This window comes from Canis lupus, chromosome 8, assembly GCF_011100685.1.
Source record: "Canis lupus familiaris isolate Mischka breed German Shepherd chromosome 8, alternate assembly UU_Cfam_GSD_1.0, whole genome shotgun sequence".
NCBI lineage: Eukaryota > Metazoa > Chordata > Mammalia > Carnivora > Canidae > Canis > Canis lupus.
Window position 1 is genome coordinate 12,321,299 of NC_049229.1, and position 21,459 is coordinate 12,342,757.

Sequence of the window (21,459 nt, forward strand, 5' to 3'; positions counted from 1 at the left end):
AGTAACAAACTGTCTCAGCCTAGCCTGATAGGAGATAAAGAAATCCATATTCTGGGATATATTTGATTTCTATATTCTGTCTGTTTCAAATGAGCACCTAGCTTCACCCGTCCCCCAAAGTGCGGTTAGCAGTGTCTCATTTTTGTTAATAGGAGACTTTTCCAATCTTCTTTAGCCATGTGATCTATTTGGTAGTTGATGTGCCTGGGCACCCTCCCTAGCAGGACTGCTGGGGTCCTCCTAGAGCACCTCTCACACTTCTCCCACCACAACCTGGGCTATAGCACTGCCGGTCTGCAAAGCCTTCCACCTGTGAATCTCACAGCTCCCCCATCCTCCAACTTGATTTAATCCTCTGCTATCATTCTCCATGATGTTGAGTCAAGGAGCCACATGTCGTCATTTTGCCCTGGGTTCTACAGATCGTGTAGCAATCCCTTTGCTCTATAAACCTCCTCCTGCAGAGAATGGCTCTGGTTCCTCAGTAGACCTGAGTATCTCTTCCCTTTGTGTATATCTCAGTTATAACCTCATTTATACCCTGCCTTGAACTCATGGTGTGCACCTCTGTCTCCTTCCATACAGTGGGATCTCAGAGGGAGGCAGGCACCCTCCAAGAATCTTTGTATTCTTCTCCCTCCATATCCTAGCCCAGTGGCTTTCAGTGCTCCATAAATGCTTGTTGAATTGAAGTGAATTAAATAATTTGCCCTTTTATCTGAAAGAGTAAGGAAATTTACATTTAATATAAGGCCCCTTTGATAGACATATTGCCTTCATTTCAGTTCTCTTCTGATGCAGAATTATGGTGCTGGCTTCCATCAAATGGCAAATGTGATGAGATGGTACACATTTGATTCTGCCTCACTTATAAATTTGGGGTGGAGAAAATATAAATGAAATCATTTCACTAATTTTAAGACATTTAAAGAGTATGGAAATTGAGCTTTGGAGGAAAAGGTTAACTAAGGTTAAAGCGAATGCTTTTCATTTCGCTTAGCATATTACTAAGTGGAGATTTAAAGGCACTGCTCTCTTCTTAACCAAACTTTCCCATACTGCCCCTGGATTTCCTTTTAGTGTAATTTAAGCAAGATGTTGTCACAGTTTAAATCATTTTAATTTTGCATGTTTCATAGGTGCTATTTTCATTTAGGGAATACTTCATGATATATGGTTCTTTAAACTTCTGAGAGAAATAGAACCCACAATGCTTGTTGTCTGCATGGGTGGTGGAACCCTAACAGTTCAATAACCTGTCCATTAGGTACAAAAGAACGTAATTGGCGGTGCCACACACATTTTTAACAGAGGGGCCGCGATCACCTTTAGGCCTCTAGAGGTTCTGTAAGCTCTCTCAAACTGTAGGCAAAATGTACTTTGGGAGTGTTCAAATGTCCTTCTGGAGAGAGAGCTCCCAAAACATCTTCTCAAAGTGTTCAAGAGAAGTTAAGAACCAGGTAATTAGCAGGAATAGAAAATGGAATGAACATACGACATAGATATATATGCACATTACAAAGTTAAAAGATCCTCTGCTATATGCATGCTGAACATACATTTGTATTGTTGAAATCCGAAATCTCTGGGCTATAAAATGTATCCATTGAGTATCATACCATTATTTTTTTTTTGAAAATAGAATACTAATCTTTTAAGTATAGATGCATGTGTTTAGGTCTAAGTTTAGAGTTTGTGTCCAAATGAACTTTGGGTTCATTTTTAGTTGCAGTTTGTGAGCAATGTGACACTAAAAAGCAGAGAAATTAGGCAAAACACAATTCCTTTATCCTGCTACATGGTAATAAAAAAGAATCGCTAATTGCTACATTTGAAGGAAAACCACAACTTTTAGCCAGGGTTCTTCTTGAGTATGGGTAGTTTAAGACCATGCTTGTGGCATACCTGTGCAGGGAGTAAGATACTTTGCAATACTGAAAATTCCTGCTTAGAAGTAGGTGGAACAGCCCTGGTAAGATGCTACACCTTGGGAGGTGTGTCTGACCTAACCAAGCTTCACACACAGCCCCCGAGTGTCTTATACGTGTTTCAGGTGGGCTGGAGGTCAATGACCACCTCTCTTAGTTTTTGTGGCTTGCTTTTGTGTTTAGCGTTCTTTTCCTGTGTTTTCTGTTCTTGTTGATTGGTCAGTGTACATGCTGAGCACACTTAGAAGCAGCACAGCCTGTAAGATGGCTTGCAGAAACTCAGCTGAGATTGAAGTGTTCCTTTGGGACTTATCTGCCTCTAAAATATACAAATGTTGAAGTTGGGATGAACTCTTAAATCAGAAACTCTGTAGTAGTTGAAGTTCTCTTTGGTGCATTTTAGAGATCACTTACTGCGTGCAAAACACGCCTTGAGCCTTAAGGGCATTCAAAAATGAACAAGACAGGCCCTTGCCTTGAGGAACAGAGAGGGCCACCAGGGAAATAGGACACCAGGCATCAGACTGTGTGCACTCTCAGATGCAAGAGTCCAACCAAAACTCTTAGAAGTACATTCTTCCAATGACATGGGCCTCACCTGAGAGCAGAAACAGTGTGTAATTTCTAAGGATTATAAGTTTACTTGGAGTCATTTCTAAGGTGATCTCCCAATTTGTAAATAGCAGTCAACCTAAAGATCTTGCAACCCTGCAGGATGGAGGACTAGTGGCCTGACCCTTATTTTTCTGTTCTCTCTGTGCAGTTGTTTCTAGAGTCCCTGGGTGGAAACTAGCCAGTAGAAGAGGTGCTTTCTGTTGACTGCAGTCACCTCTGCTGGTCCCCTCCTTTGGATCTCTGTTCTCCCCCTACATACGTACCTGTACCCTATTACCCTCTTACAACCATTTATCTTTTTCTTCCTCTTGCTTGCCACCAATCATGATTTCCCTGTGGTAATCCTTAACTCTTAGGCAGTCTCAAGGTTTAAAAAAGTCAAAATGGGTCCTCCTCAAAGAGGGTTCAGAGAAATTTTTAACTTCTCATTGTGCTCTATGAACTGAAGATTCATTATAATCTGAGATGTCTCTCTTATAGGTTTCTGTTTGTTTTCCTTTTGGATCTCTTTTTTCTTTAAAATCATGCTTTCAAAGTTAAGTATAGTAACACTTCTAATCTACAATTGAAAACTAAAACTTTATGAGAGCATTTTGGGAGTTTTGTAGCCCTCTGGTGGAGTGTCAAGAGAATCCATAATGGAGATCTTTGATGACTTGGATTTTAACTATTTTCTATATGACTGAATAGTTCACTTAAAAATTGTTTTAGAACACTGTTTTATTTGAGGGCAGCCATTTTGTTCACAGATGTGTAGCTGAGTATCTCAACATTTATTTTTAATACTTAGATTTTTTTCGTTGACATGAGCAACTGTTTTATTTAGAATTAAGAATGGATAAAGTATTATAGTTTTTAAAAGAAATTGTGCCATGTTTTTCATTTTTGTAAGAATTTTTTTATGTGATTAATTGTAGAAATTTAAAATTGTGAGGATGATGAGTAAGACAGTCCTGGGCTATGAATACAGAAAGGCTGCCAGGTTTTGAGTGCTGTTTTGCATCTGTGTATGTAAATGAGCAGTCATAAGCCTTTGTATGAAAGCAGTTTGACATTGAGGAGAGCACTGAATTGAAGTCAGACCTGAGTTTTAGTCTCAATTCTCTTACTCTATAGATACATGATTCTAGAGAGGTCACAGCACCTATTTGGAAGATTATTCTTCACATTAGTGAAAGGTAGCATAAGTCATAACTTCTAAATATATCTTGTAGTTTTAAAGTTTGAGGATTTTTGATATCATTACAAACACTGGAAAGCCATGTTCTGTGGAATCTTTGGGGGGAAATGCATATTGAAGATAGTTCTTTTTTTTTTTTTTTTTTTTGAAGATAGTTCTTAAAATATGATTAGATAACATAATAAAAACAAAGCTTACTAGCATACTGAGAGTTAATTGGGGGTAGAATTCTTTTCATTTTTATATTTCTAATCTGACCTAACGTGGTTTATGGCAGACATTCAAAAACCAATGTTTGAATGAATGCAGAAAACAATTTCTAAAGGTCTCATCCAGAAATCGAAAATTGCATCCAGAATAGATTTAAGTGGAGTTAATGTTGTTTCAAGAAATGTCTACTTAAGTAAGTAAGTGTAAATAATTTTGTCAGCATAGACTATTTGCCTAAGCGGCCTTAGGTAATAGTTTAGGTCATAAGTATTCACTTACGTTTTCTTAAAGAAGGGAATCGATTACTAATAATGCAATTTTAGTAAGAGAAAAAAGAATATTTTCGTATCAGAAAAATATTTTTCTAAATGATATGGGGAGTTTTAATGCCTTCAAAATTGTTAGCTTTGATTTTTCTATAAACTGGACAAGAGATTAAGGAAAATAAATTAGGTTAATAATTTATAGCTGTTGTATTTTAAATAACTTCACATGTGTATGAAGCCATTCAAAAGTATTTCAGTTGTCTTGGACTTGGTAATTACTAGGTTGCATTTTATTTTTTCTCTTGAACAGTTACTCTTCAACTAGATTATAGCAAGTTAATTTTCATAATCATCATTTAGCAAGTTTTACGTGCCAAGTTGTGAGCTCCCAGATATTAGTTTAAAAAACAGTGAAGCCACTATAATATTAATGATAAATGGCATACATTTGAAACATTTAAAAATGATCATAGCCTTAAAGCCAAAATGAGCCAGAAAATATTAATGGTATAGGAACCATTTTATGTGGATCTGAATTATGTATAACAGAGAGAGATAGAAAGAGATAAATTGCATAATAAATCAAAGTTCACATGGTGTATTGTTTATTTAAAAAAACTACACAAACTTTCTGTTTATGCAGCATGTCGGCTATTTGAAAAAAAGATGAATAGTTCCAGATTCAGATTTATTCCAAGAATGAATATTTAGCACCCAATAGTGTCATACTGAATGTAGGAAAATAATTACAGTGTATGTTTTACCATGAAGAATTCTAGGAAAGCATTGACTTTTTATACTTTGTTTTTTTTTTTTTTTTTTTTTTTTTTTTTTTTTTTGGCTTTTTATACTTTGAATGTGCTTTTATTCTCTGATCAATTTGTATCTTTTGTGTCTTTCTGATTTATAAAAGTCAGGTGTTTTAACCTTCCTTTCAAAAACTGTAGCAGTGATATTCAGAAGTGTGTGTAAGGTTATATTAAGACAACAATTAACAGGAAACATTTCTTGATAAATTTGTTTTATTAAAACATGATGATTTCAGAGCATTACAAACTTTGAGAGACACTATTTGATGAAAACACCTATAGTAATTACTTGCAGGATATACTGGTGACCAGAAAAAAATTTGGTTGACTTTCCTAATAATTTAAGATTCTAAATGGGTGCCAATATGAGGGGGATTTCAATGGTTTGTGTATTTTTTGTGGCGTCATTTACTGTAGAAATACTATGTTATTCTCTTTTTACGAGTTTACAACCAGTAAATTTAATTAATACTTTTATAAACAGCCATGGCATACTTCTGCCCTGATTTTGGCTAGTGTTCTTTGGGTTTCTATTTGCCATGAAGATGCAGGTGCTCTTAGCCATCAATATTTTATCCCATATATTATGCACCATTATGTGCTTAACCAAAAGAATCACAGAACTACTGTAACACTAGCTTAGAGTTCTAATATAGAACTTAAGCACTGCAGCATCTCATGGTTACAGGTGAAAAGAACCCTGGTGTGGTTATGACTATGGTGATTTCCCTCTCAAGCAAGAGGCATGTGTGCCAAATAACTTATTCCTGGAATGATTTTGAAAATGGTACCATAGATCATTTGTGCATACATTTCATTGATTCAACATTTATTGCCATGTAGTACCAAAGGAACTAGACAAATGGAATTATAAGTGTTCATATCTATCATCTCTCATCTTTCCATGTGGGTCTTGTAAGTCTGCTTCTGCTGATATCCTGACATGGCTGCTTACCATTCTGTCTAGGGGACCATCAACTTGTTTGTTGCTTACTTGATTTAGGAGTCTGTTGATCTCTATCAACTAGATCTTGACAGATAAAACAGAGGCTGAATGCAAGTTTCAGAAGTGAGGTAGGGAAAAGGTTAAAGCTTTTGACAAAGTGAGTGGAAACAAAGAAGAATGTCCCCAGTGAAGTGGAGATAAAGAGGGACTTAGAGACAGCTGAGAGAGCCATATGGAAGAACAGGGAGCTAGCAGTGGTGGTAGGATTTGATTGAATGTCACAGCTTCCTTGGAGAGGAGATACAAGGGGAGCATTGGACTATCATGGCCACAACCATTAAGCAACCTCATAGGGGCTGTTTATCCTTTCCCTGGCCATTCCTATTTGACTTATGAAGATTGATGTGGAAAAGGACATGACATAAACATTCAGGGAAAAGGATTGTCTTTGTAGATATTTCAGGTGTTGACATAGTCCTAGGATTATTGACGTCATTCTTTGATAGTTATATAAAAATTTTTATATCCAAGTATCAGTGAGAACACTGTAATTGAGCTGATATGTTTGACAGATATTGTCTTAATTTAATGTAGATAGCAAAGGCAAAATGCTTGTATCAGATTATGCCAAAAAAATTTCTAACAAAAGTTCTTGTTAAGAATTTGAAATATTTCCATCAGATATTTGCTGCCTAAACTTTTAGAGCTTATGGAGTTACTGTTTTGTTTATTCCTGAAAATCATGTCATTTAAAAAAACCTTGTTTATACAAAAAACTGTTGTTCATTTTTTTAAGCATTATACTGACCAAATTAAAAACTGAAGTTTGACCATTCAGAGACTCCCCCTCTCCTTAGGAAGCATGTCTACTTGATTCCATGAGAAACAAAATAAAATGGAAGAGATGTTTAAATGCTTTTTATTCATAGTGTTAAAAATGGTTAGAGGAAGAAGTCACATTTTTCTTTAACACAGTGTAACAAGTAATTAACTTTTTGGCGTAGTGATAAATCTGCTTCTCTAAGAAGGTGTTTTGTGTTTTAGTAAGTAGCAATACATGCTAGTATATTCATTTTATTGAATAGTTGAGTAAAAAAACAAGTGAATTTAATTCATAAGGTATTGCCTTGGGCTTATTGAGATTTTACTACAACATCCCAATGGGATGGCATCACATTCCCCAGAGTATTATTTAAAAAAATAGCAATAAAGCCTGTTAAAGTATCCTATTTGTGAAGTGTTACCATCTTTAATCTATTCAGTCTCTAAAATATACTTAAAAATAAGTTTTTTGTAATCATGAATCAGTAATAATGGAATATGATTTTTAAAATAAATCAAAGGTTACCTAGAGACACTACTTAAAAATTTCTTGCCATCATGTATTCATTTATTTATTCACGAATTTGCTCATTTGTTGATTTTATTGCTTATCTGTTCTATTTTTAGAGAGAATAGATACAGGTCTTAATATTATCTATCTATGCAGATAGAAACTTATCAACTCAGTTGTGATTTATGTACTATTAGTGAAGACAAATGATGCCTACAGAGCAAATTATGCCAAACAACAACAAAAGAGTATTCCTAGCGAGATTTCCTCAACTTGTGTGTCATTTATGTAACATATGTAATTTTACTTTATTTATTTATTTATTTATTTTTAAATTTTATTTATTTATTCATGAGAGACACACGGAGAGAGAGGCACAGACACAGGCAGAGGGAGAAGCAGGCTCCATGCAGGGAGCCTGACGTGGGACTCAATCCCAGGTCTCCAGGATCATGCCCTGGGCTGAAGGCGGCGCTAAACCGCTGAGCCACCTGGGCTGCCCTGTAATTTTACTTTAAATTGTAGGTTTCTCCATAACAACAGATTTACTTTAAAATTAATATGGAAAATGAAAAGTATTAAAAAATAGAATAGCATGTGTACTGTTACTATAAATGATGTAAAATTATTGATTAAATAATTGTAATACTAAAAAAAAAATAAAATAAATAATTGTAATACTGGCTCAACAACAGATATATAGCATTTTTAAAAATATTCATTTATTTACTTTTAGAAAGAGCACACATGAGGAAGTGTGCACAAATGGGAGGAAGGGCAGAGAATCCTCAAGTAGACTCCCCCCTGAGTGTGGAGCCCAAAGTGGGGCTCGATTACAGGACCCTGAGATCGTGACCTGAGCCAAAATCAATACTTAACCAACTGAGCCACCCAGGTGTCTCTTACCTTATAATTTTTAAAAATTGTAGAATATTTTAGTCATTTTAGTCATATTTAAGTGTACAACCCTGACATTAATTAAATTCAGTGTTGTGCAACCATAACCACTATTTTCAAAACTTTGTCATACATCCAAGTTGAAACTCTGTATCCATTAGGCAGTAACTTACCACTTCCTCTCTTTCTTTATCCCGTGGTAACCTCTAAGCTATTTTTTGTCTCTATGAATTAGTTTCTTCTATATATTTTGTACATAGAATCATATAATACTTGTTCTTTTGTGTCTGGCTTATTTAACTTAGCATAATGTTTATAAGGTACACTCAGGTTGTAGCATGTATCAAAAGTCATTGCTTTTATGGCTGACTTTTCACACTATATGTATATACCACATTTTGTTTATTCATTTATCTATTGATAGATACTTGGGTTGTTTCCAGCTTTTAGCTATTGTGAATAATGCTGAAGTGAACATTTGTATACAAGTATCTGTTTGAGTCCCTGTTTTTAATTTCTTTGGGTATAGATTTTGGAGTGGAATTGCTGGGTCATATGGTAATTCTATTTTAAGTTTTTGGGGAACTGCCCAACTGTTTTCCACAGCAGATCTGAATGTGTGAGGCTTCCAGTTTCTTTATGTCCTCACCAACATTTTTTTATTCCTTTTTTAAATTACAGCCATTTTACTGAGTGTGGAATGACATCACATTGTGGTTTGAATTTACATTTCCCTGTTGTAGTTCCCGAAGATTAATGATCTTAAGCATCTTTTCATGAGCTTATTCGCTATTTGTGTATCTTTTTTATAGAAATGTCTAAGTTATTTGCCCATTTTTAAATTGGATTGTCTTTTGTTGTTTTCTTTGTATATTCTGCCTATTAAACCCTTATTAGATAAGTGAGTCACAAATATTTTCTTCCATCCAGTAGGTGTTTCTTTCAGTTTCATGACCATGTCCTATAATGCCCAGATGTCTTGAAACTTGAAGTCCAGTTTATCTATATTTTATTTTATTGCTCTACTTTTAGTGTCATATCTAAGAATCCATCACCAAATCCAAGGTCATAAAAATTTCCTGTTTTCTTCTGATAGTTTTATAGTTTCAGCTCTGTATTTAGGAGTTGATTCACTTTGAGTTTATTTTTGCATATGGTGTGGTGAAGGAATCCAACTCTATATTCTTTTGCATTTGGAAATCCAGTTACACTAGCACCATTTGTTGAAGACACAATTCATCCCTCATTAAATGGAATTGGTATCTTCTCAAAAATCACCTGGTCATAGATAGCCCTATTTCTGGGCTCTCAGTTCTGTTCTGTTGCTGTACATGTCTTTCATTTTACAAATGCCACACTGTTTTGATTCCTGTCACTTTGTCCTAAGTTTTAAAACCAGGGAGTGTGAGTCCTCTGACTTTGTTGACTTTGTTATCTTTTCCAAGACTGTTTTCACTCTTCTGTGCTCCTTGGCATTCCATATGAATTTCAGGATTGGATTTTCCGTTTCTTCAAAAGAAGCTGTTGGAATTTTGATAGGGATATCAAAATGTTGACAACAATATTAAGTCTTCCAATTCATGAACATGGTATGTCTTTCCATCTATCTATCTAGCTGACTTTATTTTTAGAACAGTTTTAAGTTCACAGCACTGCTGAGCAAAAGATAAAGAACTTTCCCATATATTCCCTGCCTCAACATCCATATATCTTTTGATAGAATTTAAGTTCCTCTTTAATTTCTTTCAGCAGTGCTTTGTGGTTTCATATATAAATTTGTAAGCTCCTTCATTACATTTATTAGTGGGTGTTTTATTCTTGTAGATCCTGCTGTAAATGGAGTTGCTTTTCCTAATTTCCTAAACATATTGATTTTTGTATGTTGATCTTTTAACCTGGAACTTTGCTGAATTAATTTATTAGCTCTAATCGCTTTCTTGTGAATTCCTTGAGGTTTTCTATTTACAGATAGTTTTACTTCTTCCTTTTCAATTTGTTGCCTTTTCTTTCTTTTTCTTGTTTAATTACTCTATCATGAAATTTCAGAACATTATTGAGTAGCAGTGGTGAAAGTAGGTGTCCTTGTTATGTTCCTAATCTTATGGGAGAAAGCTTTCTCTTTCTGAGAAAGAGAATGGATAAATGGTATTTATCCATTACATGTGATGTTAGCTGGGGTTTTTGTAAATGTCCTTTTTCATGTTGAGGAAGATTTCTTCTGTTGCTAGTTTTCTGAGTTTTTTTTTTTTTTATCATGAAAGGGTGTTAAATTTTGTCAAATGTGTCAATGGACACAGTCATGTGGGTCTTTTTTTCTGCTTTGTCCTCCTAATGTGGTACGTTATCATAATTCAGAGCTCTTGAAACATAGTAACTTTGAATTCCTGGAATGAATTCCACTTGGTTCTAGTATATAATCGTTTTAATATACTATTGGATATTTTACTAGAATTTTGTTGAGGATTGGCTAGATGAATTCTATTCATTGCCAGACTGGCATTCAGTATTTTCTCAGATGCCTCATTTGAGAAGGCATTTCTGTCAAAGAAATAATAGAATTTCTGAGTCTTACCTATTTGAATGAGTCAAAATAATTTTTTTTGCTTAAAATTTTATAACTGTCCTTTGCATTATAAGGTTGGAGATACTTACGGAGTGTCTATTCAGTGGCATGCAATAAGCTAAAATGTTATATGTTATTTCATTTAAAAGATGACAATGAGCAGTATTCTCATTTAACAATAAGGACATGGAAACCTGGAGCCAGTAAATAGGAAAACAAGGAACTCTAGCTTTGTTAGCCCTTCTTAGTCCTTGTTTTTAGTCCTTAACCCCTGACTCTTAATGCTACATTATTATGTTTGACCTGAGATACGAGTCTGTTGACAACACTGCAAAGAAAGAATAATAGTGCCTATAACTAAAGAGTACCCATATCATGGGTTTATTTCCATTTCCTATTTTTCCTAGTTCAGAGCTCTTCAGACATAGTAAAAACAACATATAACATAAATTCCTGGAACCCGAGTAATTAGAGTGCTGTATTCTAATGCTATAGATGAGTGGATTAATTAATAGGAAAAATAATAAAGGAAATCCAAGAATGGCATGAACAAAATCTTTATACATCTAAATGCACATGAATCAGTCTTCATCATTTCCAAACATTTAGGCATTTTGGAGGACAAAGATTTCTCAGTAAAACAACATGATTTTTCTATGTAAATGTTGTGGCATAACAGGTGTGTTGGCTAGTGATAAGATAATCTGCCAAGGAACAAATAAATAATTGCACATGAATCCCAGGAAGATGTTAGCCCTGGGGTATATTTGAATGTGATTTTTAAAATGGCATTCTATTTTTTTCTCAGCCTCAGAAATAGCTGAATATACTTTTACCTTGAATGGTGAGGTTGATGCTATTTTTCACGAATATATTTTATTTTTAATGTTTTAAAATATTATTGTGTAATATATCATGAGTTCACTTCCCTCCTCCCTACTACCCCAGCCCTTTTACCTAGATAATATTAAAAATGTTTTTGGTCATGTCTCCATGAAGAAGTCTTACCAGGTTTTTCAAGCCGTGGTTAGCCACTCCGAAATCCTTCCAAAGCTCCTATTTTTGATTGTGGCACTATTTGTAATTTTCTGTTTACTTATCATCTCATGAAGACCATAAGTCCATTCAGAGCAGAGAATGAATTTTGTGTAACAGTGTAACTTGGGCATGTTCTTCAATGGCTGGCACTTAGGAAATGCTTACTATTAAAAAAAAAAAAAGCGAAGAAATGATTTGTATTTTTTTTTCATGTGGTTCAAACTGTTTCAGTCTACCCCACCTCTAACAATTGCTATTTTCATGTGCTTCAAACTGTTTCAATTTACCCCACCTCTAACAATTGCTATTATTAACTCGAGAAAGTGACTGTTCTCTGACAAACTTTGCTACCTCTGGCAGTTGGTAAATAAGTCTTAGGAGGATAAGGGTGCTTCATTTATATACCTGAATGCATTATATTTTCAAAGAAAAATTATATGTACCTAGTTTTTCCATGTCACTGACAATTAAGAAAGGAGGGTATGAGGTAGTTGGATTGTGACATCTGCCACCACATTGATCATCAGGGTCTTGTTCACTGCATTTTTCACCTTCTCCCCCAAGGTTTCTGAAATAATAAACTTGGTTACAGAGCAACCACGTAGAGGGTACCTGTCTCTCGGCATTGGACGTAATTCTTTTCTTACTGTAATAGTCAAATTATGCTTACTAAACATTGGCAAAGTTAGTCAGCCTGCATAAGAACATTTTCTTAATGCAATGACCTACTAGCACTAGTGGCTTGGAAGTCCTGAGTTTGAGGTTGCTGAGGCACTACTCTTTTATATGTGATTTTGGATAAAGTATCTGAAAAAATCTGAAACAAGCTAATTTTCATTATTTATTTTTAAGAATCATTTATTTTGGAGGAGGGGCAGAGAGAGAGGGTCCATGAGCAGACTGCCTGCTGAGTGCAGAGCTCCACATGGGGTATGGAGCCCCCGCCCAACACTGAGATCATGACCTGAGCTGAAATCAAGAGTTGGATGCTAAAAAAAAAAAAAAAAAAAAAAAGTTGGATGCTGAAGGAACTGAGCCACCCAGGTGCCCCTTGATTTTCATTTTAGACTACATTGAGGTCTAAGGTAGAAAACTCACTTGAAATCATATACTTCTTTTCTTCTCTGTGCCTATATCACTTCTACTCTGATCATATGCAGGTTTTGGATGATACCTTTTTTCCTTAAAAAAGAGACAAATCAGGCAAGCATATAAATCAAGATATCAAGTAATAAATACACTGAGTCAAATTTGAATGTTAAAAGAATGCATGAGTGGCACCAGTTGGGGCCTAAATTTGCGTTGAGTGGTGGAAACAGTTTACATTACTCAAACATCCTAGAAGAAATGCCCTTTACATGAGTAATGTCAAAGTAAACAGATATACTGGCAAGAACACAGATGTATGAGGTGAAGGAATAGTAATTTCAAAAATATATTATTTTTAATTTCAAAATGGGTTATTGCCATTCAGAAGTGATATTCAAAAGATGTACCAATGGAGTGTCCTTGCCAAGAATGCAGCAGAATGTCGGCTGTTGCCAGAATAGCTTCCCAGAGGTCCACAAAGGTGTTGTACTTGGTGAACTCAGGGATGAAGTTTTTTTTTTTTTTTTAAGATTTTATTTATTTCTTCATGAGAGACACACAGAGAGAGAGAGAGAGAGAGAGAGAGAGAGGGAGAGAGAGAGGCAGAGACACAGGCAGAGGGAGAAACAGGCTCCCTGTAGGGAGCCCCAGCAGCCTTGATCCCAGGTCTCCAGGATTACACCCTGGGCTGAAGGCGGCGCTAAACCGCTGAGCCAACCGGGCTTCCCAGGGATGAAGTTAATTAAAATATTTTTTAATAAGTTACATCTTTTTACTCTCCTTTCACATTCTCTAATAATGCTGACTAGTAAAGATATCTTTGGAAAGGAGGAAGAGGAAGCCTTGTTTGAAATTTATTCTATGCAGTTGGGAGATAGGAAGGTATCAGATTTTAATAAATTACACATTTAAATAAAATTTTCCTATACAAACAGGCAAGTTAGCTATACTGGATATTATGTGCATGAAGCGTCAGTTTTCCCAATGCACCGTAACTGTCTTTTCTAGTAGCTGAACTGTGGCTTTGTTTTTGTTTTTGTTTTTGTTTTTGTTTTTTAAGATTTTATTTATTCATGAGAGACAGAGAGACTGAGACAGAAAGGCAGAGACACAGGCAGAGGGAGAAGCGGGCTTCATGCAGGGAGCCTGATGTGGGACTCGATCCCAGGACTCCAGGATCACACCCTGGGCCAAAGGCAGGAGTGCTAAACCGCTGAGCCACCCAGGGATCCCTGAACTGTGGCTTTGTAGGAGACACTGACATGCGGCTCTTCTATGGTCACTTTCAGTCTGCCTTCTTGGGACTCCATGCTGGTCTCAAAACCAAAAAAACAAACCCTGCTGGATTTGGTTTGTGGCCAGCTGCTGATAACCTATAATAAATCACCACGAATCACTTAGAGGAAGCTAGAGAAAAATGGGAAAAGCAGTAAGATGCTAAAGGAACATTTTGAGGCCTAAAAATGGGCCAATGTTTAATATAGTTTCAGATATCAAGGAACAGCATGATTTGACATCAACTCCACTGGAAGGTGAACACCCCCAAAACTGTCTCAGTGATGCTCCAAAGCACAGTGCAGTGTGACTGCATGGAGAGGGTCCATGAGCAGAAGAGAACGTTGGTGTAGCCTATGTTTTCTTAGATTTGATTCCATATCATTTCCTGGATACTTTAATAGGCACATTTAAGTGGGCAGAAATTATTGGAAATCAGAATAAAAGGAAGGAAGAAAAAGATGAAAATGGCTGAATATTTGGTGGAAATTCATTGGCTGGAATGAAGATGACAACTGAAGGAAAAATCAAAACCTGAATATTTTGAAAAACAATCAGAAAAAATTAAAATACGTAAGTAGAACAAAGGTCATTAGGTGAATGAATTTGTGCTAATTCAAGATTGAAAGGATTTGGGGAAAGAGAATATTGATGGTTTTGGCCACTTTTTAAAAAGTCTTATGAGAACTTGATTAAGAAAAACCAGATGTGGCTGAATTGTGAGTGACTGAACATAACTGACAGGTGTCATTAGTAAGTAGGTGAAACTACCTGGGATTTGTGTGATCTTCATTCACAAGGCCATTTATCTTTGTAGTTAATCCTTATAGATAATGAGAATAGACATATTCTCAATGTAACTAATGACCTTCATGTTTTAACCCTTCAAGAAGGGACAGGGTAGGGGTGAGTGAAACGTTTCATCTAATTCTGTAGTGCTACTAGATTGGAGCTGGAGATATGATCATATGGATATAGAATTGATGCGGGAAGCTCTGTGGCCTGATCACCAGGTATGTCATGAAATATGGGAATGTTTTCACATGTATCCCATATTTTGCCACCACTGTAATGTCATGAGGAGTCGCTAGACTACTCTCCAGGAAAAGACGATTTGATGTTACACCCTCAGTCTTTGAGCTGGCTTCACATGGCACTTAAACAAGGAAGGAAGGTAGCATTGGAACAGGTGGTCATTTCAAATTGGACAGTTGGGAAACCAGATAAGATGAATCTAAAATTCTGAATCTAAACTTAAAGATTACAAGGTCATTAGTATGAATGTAGATAAGTAGTGGAAATATTACACAGTCGTGTGTATTTGTGGAAGCATAAAAGAATGGGAAGGCAGGTGGTGGAAGGAACTATTTACAGAGTTACATGAATATTAAAATCATCTGTGATAAGGATTGAGCACTCAGAGGAAAAAGGGAGGTCAGATATTCAGGTTGTATAGATTCAAATGTGAAGAACAGACATGAAATAGGAAAAGAGAATATCTAAATCTTGCATAATGAGATAATGGGACAGAAAGTCCTTCCCATGTTATAATTTACTGTCTTTGATTCAAAAAGAATGTTGCCATGATTTCATATTTCTATAGTATAACTTTAAGAGAATTGTTAATGTAATTTCAGTTTTATCTTTTAAACATTGAGTAGTTTGGGAGGTTATGCTCAATAATGCTTTTATGTTGCCTAATTGGTAATGTGTTAAAATTTTTATTTAATATCAGTGAAGAAAAAATTAAAATTAAATGCCTGCTATAAAATGTGATTAGTGATTCAAGTGACCAAATTCAAAAGCCTCTTGTCTGGGTTCGTACGTATCTGTCTATAGTCCTCCTCCGTAGCAAGTATGCCCCTTCTACTTGTGGTTAGCCAGTATTTAGTGAATATAAATGGCAAGCAGATGACCTTCCAGAGATTATTTTTTATCTGGAGTCATTGCTTCTCACTGCTTTGATACATGTGCAGACAGGTGTACAATGTTCTTCCCATGTCTCTCTTGCTCTCTTATTCTACCTTGGCTTCCATACATATACAATGGCTTTTCTCCCATTAATATAGTACATTATTTAACTGTAAGAACTTTATTTTTGAGATCTTCCTCCCTGCCTCCCACACCTCATATAGGTATGTATGTAGAGCATTCTATAGGTAATCAATAAGTGATTGATGAGTAAAAAATTGATTGAATGAATAAATCACATGGACCCTTTAGAAGATGGCAATTGTGTGTATGAGGTTTAAATTTCAATTTTACTAACTGAAGGTGGTATGGTTTTAATAAAAAATACATTTTAATATTTTCCTGGTTGTCTTTTCATAGTAGCAAATATGTATTTTGAAATTTTCAGCACTTTTCTCTGGGGTACCCCTCTGCTGCCTTTGTTTTTTTCATACTATTTCTTCAGTTATATCAGATGAAGCAGTATCTCCTGCCGTAGTTTATGTTCTAGGTAGACTGTATCATTTTAATTTTCCTAGAAAGTGAGGTTGAATATTATAAAAAAACCAATGCAGCAGTAAGACACATAGACATGTAGCTGTATTCCTGGATAATAATTACCTTGTGTTACCAGTATAATTTGATTATTCTATTCATTTAATACTTCTTGCCCTTGTCTTTGATTATGCTAAGGATATAATCATCTTGGATGTATTTTCTTTTTCACTCTAGGTTTCAAACTCTTTATACTCAGTTTGGAATTGTCCACATGGGGATCTGGTCCTGTCCAATGGACATTTATAATTTCTCCTCTACTTGCCCACTAACATGTAAGTTGGCTGAAACCTATCCATCACTAAAGCAATCTCTCTTTATCTCATGTCCCCTTCTAGCAATTTTTTTCTTTCCTTTGTAGCCAACTTTCTCAAAACAACACATGGTAAAAGTTTTCACTTTTTAGTTGAAATCTCTTAGTTCCTGTTGTGTCCCATCCTTTACCTTCAGGGAAATTCTTCTAGCAGGGATCACTTAATTGTCAACATCCATTGATTGCTTTTATTCCTCATCTTTTTTTTTTTTTTTTGGTGCTGAAACCCAGGATATTCCTCATCTTTTGATTATGGGGACAAGTCCCTTCTTTCAGAAAATCTCTCTTCTTTTGACAGTAACATTTTCTCGGAGTAGCTGCTTTTAGGATTCCTTTTCCTCCTACATTCTTTTGTCTTTTGATGAACTTTGGAAATTAACTCCTTTTACTTTTTCCTGTCTCCCATTGTGCCAGCTCATCTAACCTCTGGACTTTAAGACTCTTCTGTCCCCCTACTCTTCTCCGTGACATCTGCCTATGCCAGGTTCAGGTCCACATGATCTCCTAGCCAAAAGCTCCATAGTGTTCTGATTGTTCCAGCCCCCACACTTCCCTGGAAATCCTGTCATGGAACTCTTGATTGAATGCAGGGTGCTCTTCCTAATGTGTACCAAAATCACATCTCTCCATTTTGTTTGCATGTAATTGTCTGCATATAAAGTCTGAAATCCTTGTGTGAGCTCTGAGGAGTCCCATGGTCTGAGCCTTTCTGAACTCTCCAACCACATAGTTTGTCTTCTTTCAGCTTCAAATCATATTTATGTGCTCCATAACTTGCCATACTGGTTTAGGTCTTATTTTCCTCATCATGATCTGTGTTCCATTATATCCAACTTAATGTGATCACTATCCCTGAAACCTCTCATTTTTAATGACTTTTCTGAAGGACTCCTTATCCAGTGAAACTGTAGAATTGGCCACTATCTTCTTTGTAGCTTCAGTACTCTGAACTGGACCTCCTCTCTCAAAGCTTTTATCCTCTGGTCAGGAACACAGTCAAACAAGCAGTTTGAACCTAGTGTAATTGATACTCTGATTGGGAAGAAAAGGGTGCCATACATAGCATGTTAGAAAGATGCTTGACTCTAACCTCCAGAGGAAGTGACTGCTGAGGAGAGATGTGAATGATGAGTAGGTCTTCTCCAGGATAGGGATGAGAGGTGAAGGGAAATGTTTCCAGGTATGAGAGGTCCTGGAATGTGGAATGACAGAGGAGATGGCCCGTCTTCTACAGTGGAATGAAATGCAGGGTGTGGCAAAGGGAGACAACAGAAATGGTTCATACAAGGTCTTTAAAACACATTGATGAATTTGGAGCTTATGCTCATGGCTATGGGGAACCATGTAAGTTTGAGTAGAAGAGAGATCTGAACAGATTACACTGTAGAAAGATCTCTCATACCGTAGTGTCAAGATAAGCTTGCAAAGGCAGCTGGTGAAAGCAGACCACAGCAAAAGGAGTTAGGAGGTTATTGACGGTAGTTCAGGAAAGGGGATGGGACAGCTTAGAGTAGGTGGTGGTAAATATGGGTAGAAATATATTGATTGTAGAAATTCTTAGGGATAAGTGAATTTTAACTGCCCAGATATCTGAGAAGGTTGGAGAAAGAAGAAATAAAGGATGCTACTCAGTATTTTGATGTGGCCAATGGGTGGTACCATTTAATAATATACCTCATTAGGGAAAGTCAAGCTGGCATGGGAAGATGATCTCAGTTTAGTGTTTCAGGTTCCCGTGTGACATGGAAATAGAAAAGGTTAGCAAGCAGCCTGAACCCTAAAAGACCAGATCACCTGTCCTTTTCCTTTTATTGGACTGTAATATATTTTTAATGTGTCTGAGCCATTCTTCAAGCTCTATGACTATTACACAGTTAGTTTTCAAGAACTATTTGAATGAATGAATTGGAAATGCTCTCTAGGTGGATCTTCCTTATATCTCCTTTTCTCTGTATTTAGAACTTTTAGCCAATCAAGATTATCTTGTTAGCCTTTTCAGGATTCTTGTCATGAGTACTTTGGTATCACAGAAGAACTGGAAACAGTACAATGTAAAATATCAGAGATAAATATAAGCACTGTTTTCCTCCTCAGAGTTTATAAACACACCTTTTCTGATTCCATGTTAGTACTGTTATCTGCTATTTTCTCCATGAGGTTGAAGTTGTTGGGTGACTTTAATGAAGATCTGACATGGATACTCAGGTATGATTTTGTGTTATCCATGTTAATATTCCGATATACTGAAAAATCACTATAGTTTTAAAGTCTAACCAGTTCTAATTTCCGCAAGGTACACTTACCCACATGAGAAAAGGAATCATGCTTTTCAAAGTGGATCCAATTGGGTGTCAATTTCCCCCAGTATTTATATCCAGTTTGGAGTTAATCTGGCATTATCCTTAGATAATATAAAGGAAAAGTGGTCGGGATTCTTGTGCAAAATAAGAGTGCCCCCAAAATAGCAAATGTGTTTTTGAATGAATGGAAAATTTCTTGGGAAGTCATAGGCATGCACACACACACCCCCTCCCCCCTTCTCGTGTAAGGGTCATGTTGGACTGTGCTTATAATGCTGGCCAAGGAAAATCTTTGGAAGAGAGCCACTAGGGAACAGCAGATGTTCTTTTTGGTTCTGTTGGCAGTGAGGGGCACTGTGAGTCAAGGTTAAGGCTTGGGAGCTAAATAATAGAACTGAACTAGGTTTTTTTTTTTTCCTTCCAGCAAGCAATCCCCAAGGTCATGGACTCTGTCTTCAGAAATTCTAGAGATCTGAAGTGATTAAGAATTGAACTTTCTTATGTTTATCGTATACCACTAGGGAAGAAATCAAGTGAATCCGAGCTCTGATGAGGAATGCTTGGGTCTCAGTTAAGGTAGCGCAATCAGAATATAATTCAAGATGCTGGGATAGGAGATCACTGATTTCTGTAAAAAGACAAGTAGAGACCAAAAAAATAAAAAAATAAAAAAAGTCACTCTTGATCTTCATTTTAACTTTGCTTTGCAAATTAAGCCTCTAAAAAAGCATCCTTGATTGAGGTGAACCATGCACACTTGTAAGTTACATTTTGCTGAACTCTCTCTCTCTCCGGCACAAGCACACTCTGGTTGTGCCTGTCTGTGCACTTGGAGATGTTTGGCTGAAAATACTGAAATAATTTTGTAAGACATTACCTTACAGCATTGAAGGGTTTTGACGATTTTATTGTAGAGATGCTCTGGTCTCCAGCAATGAAATAATAGAAGTTAAGTTTTTTTTTTTTATATATGAAACTTTTTTGCATACACACCTACAGTTATCATCTCTATGCTCCTGACTCTCAAAGTATTTCATCCTTTCACCAGATTTCCTTTCTGAGCTTCAATCTGAATATCAAAGTGCATATGTGACATTAAGATGACTCCAGTGTCATGGCAATAACTTAAATTCTGCAGATCTCCAACTGAACATGCTTTGCCCGTCAAGTCTGATTCAGTTGCAATGTTTCCTTTCTCAGTGCATAGTGTCTGCACCGACTGAGTTACACAATTAGAAACCTCACGTGAGAATGTATCCTTGCCCCTGGCCTCTTCTTCCTCCCATCTCCAATTCATGAACTCCTGTTGATTTTTTTCTTTAATGTTTGTGAAAACTAGCTCCCTCTCTACAATTCCTTTGAGGTCACTCTGGTCCTGTGGTTCTCAACTAGGGGCAGGTTTGTCCCCAGGTGGACATTTAGCAATATCTGGAAACATTTTTGTTACATCCTGGGGATTGCTACCAGTGTCCAGTGGGTAGAAACCAGGGAAGCTGCTAAGAAATCCTACAGAGTACAGGAAAGCCTCACAGCCAAGAATTATCCAGCCCAAAATGTCAGTCATGCTGAGGTTGAGATCCCTTGCTCTAGGCCAAGCCAGCATCTTCTCATTTCTAGATTATCAAAGTAGCTTTTGAACTGGCCTTGAACTGGTCTTCAGCTCTGCAAATCCAGCACCAGGACCCTTCCTGGCTTCTCACTCCTATGAGGGTAAAGGCAACACTTCCTTAGGATAGTCTGGAAAGCCCTGCAGGGTCCTGCCCGTGACCACTTGTCTAGCCTCCATGCCTTTGGTCCTAGTTTGCTCTTATTCCTCTAACCATATTGGCTTCTTTCTCATCTTTGCACTTCTTTGCTCTTCCTGCCTATGACTTTCATACACACTGCCCTGGAACATTATTCTCCCCATCTTTAATCTGGTTAATTCTTCAGTTTGTAACTGAAAGATCACTGTACTTGAGTAGTACTTTCTGAACCTACTCTAGATTAATCTTAAGATAAAAATTCTCATAGGCCTGGACTATTTTTGGTATAAGTTAACTTTGCTGTAACCTTGTTTCTTTTATTAAAAAACAGTTATGCTTGGGGATCCCTGGGTGGCGCAGTGGTTTGGCGCCTGCCTTTGGCCCAGGGCGCGATCCTGGAGACCCGGGATCGAATCCCACGTCGGACTCCCAGTGCATGGAGCCTGC

The 21,459-nt window shown here is 36.5% G+C and overlaps 1 protein-coding gene and 1 long non-coding RNA gene across 6 annotated transcripts in view; one reads left to right on the plus strand and one right to left on the minus strand.

The window, feature by feature from the left end:
- Window positions 1–21,459, plus strand: part of NPAS3 (neuronal PAS domain protein 3) — an 845,222-nt gene that overhangs the window by 209,191 nt on the left and 614,572 nt on the right. The window lies entirely within an intron of this gene.
- LOC111096988 lies at window positions 11,323–12,967 on the minus strand. The gene is made up of 4 exons (XR_005363124.1): window positions 12,884–12,967; window positions 12,229–12,353; window positions 11,756–11,949; window positions 11,323–11,451 (listed from the first exon to the last, which is right to left on the minus strand). It is a non-coding gene; the product is annotated as an uncharacterized LOC111096988 (long non-coding RNA).